The sequence below is a fragment of the Dreissena polymorpha genome, chromosome 5, assembly GCF_020536995.1.
Source record: "Dreissena polymorpha isolate Duluth1 chromosome 5, UMN_Dpol_1.0, whole genome shotgun sequence".
Classification (NCBI taxonomy): Eukaryota; Metazoa; Mollusca; class Bivalvia; order Myida; family Dreissenidae; genus Dreissena; species Dreissena polymorpha.
Genome location: NC_068359.1, coordinates 45505242 through 45506452, shown reverse-complemented (window position 1 = coordinate 45506452; position 1211 = coordinate 45505242).

Below are 1211 nucleotides of genomic sequence, written 5' to 3'. Positions count from 1 at the left end.
CATAGCCGGACACCTTTCTGCATGACCGGACATTCCTTATGGCGGACATTTGAAGAATGTAACCCACGGGCAAGAATAACAAACGCTTCATTGTAGAACTGTGTAAATGTTGATATTTGAATTTGCATCTTTTGCTTACTTATTTCGCTTTGTGCGTCTTCAAAAACACACTTTTTGTAAAGCTATTGCAATCGACGAGGTTTTGAGTCGTTTGTAGGATAGACGTTTTTTGTATAAAGAAATGTAGGAACGTCATAGATTATTTCGATTTGTAGTTGAAATACATAAAGAATAACGTTAAAAACTTTCGCACGTGTTTATCAAAACTTGATTGACTCATACAACAGCACTTTTCATCGCCCTTGAAAATCCAGTGATTTGTTGATTTGATTATTGAAATTTTCGACAGACGATATAAACCATACAGCCTCGGATTTTGATGAGACGGACTCTAACAATTCTTTCGTAGGCGAGAATTACCTCGGTGAAAGGTTTATGATCACAGACGTATGTCATATTACAGTAAGCGGGACTTGTTCTGGAAATTAAATTAGCACCCGTTTGTGAAATAGAACAACATACAACAATGCGTGACTGCAAAAAAGGCTGTGATGCGTTTTACACCAATCCAGTCTATATTTAAGTGCGCGGTGCGAATACTAATGTATAGCATCTTTGAACAAAACGCACTCAATACATAACCGGAATATATTGCTTCGACTTTACTTTGAGTCATGATCTGTTTTCAGTAACAAATTATGTGGATATGTTGTGTAAAACTGTAAAATGAACGGATAACAGTGTGAAAAAATGTGTTCTTTTTGCTATCAGATGTAAAAAAAACTTGCTGTAGCAAGAAACGTTGTTTCCCAAAAACATAGGCCTTTATTTTTTGAATTTTCACTACGGTAAGACGCGCGTGAAACTAACACCAAAGATATACACTGCAAACTGTGAGTAAATGACTTTTGAACAATATCAGCGAATTACATTTTCTAAGTTACTCTATAACACGTAACTTTTTTAATTACGGTTTTTAGATCGATCAATTGAGCACACAAAAACGTCAGAATCATATTACGTTTTTATACGTATCTTAGTGTAATTAAAACAATATCTACATCAAACGGTGTATCGGATTTTTCATTGGCCGATGGTAATCTATCGAAGTTTGCAATAGTTGTATGGGTGCAGGACATACGTGCAGTGAG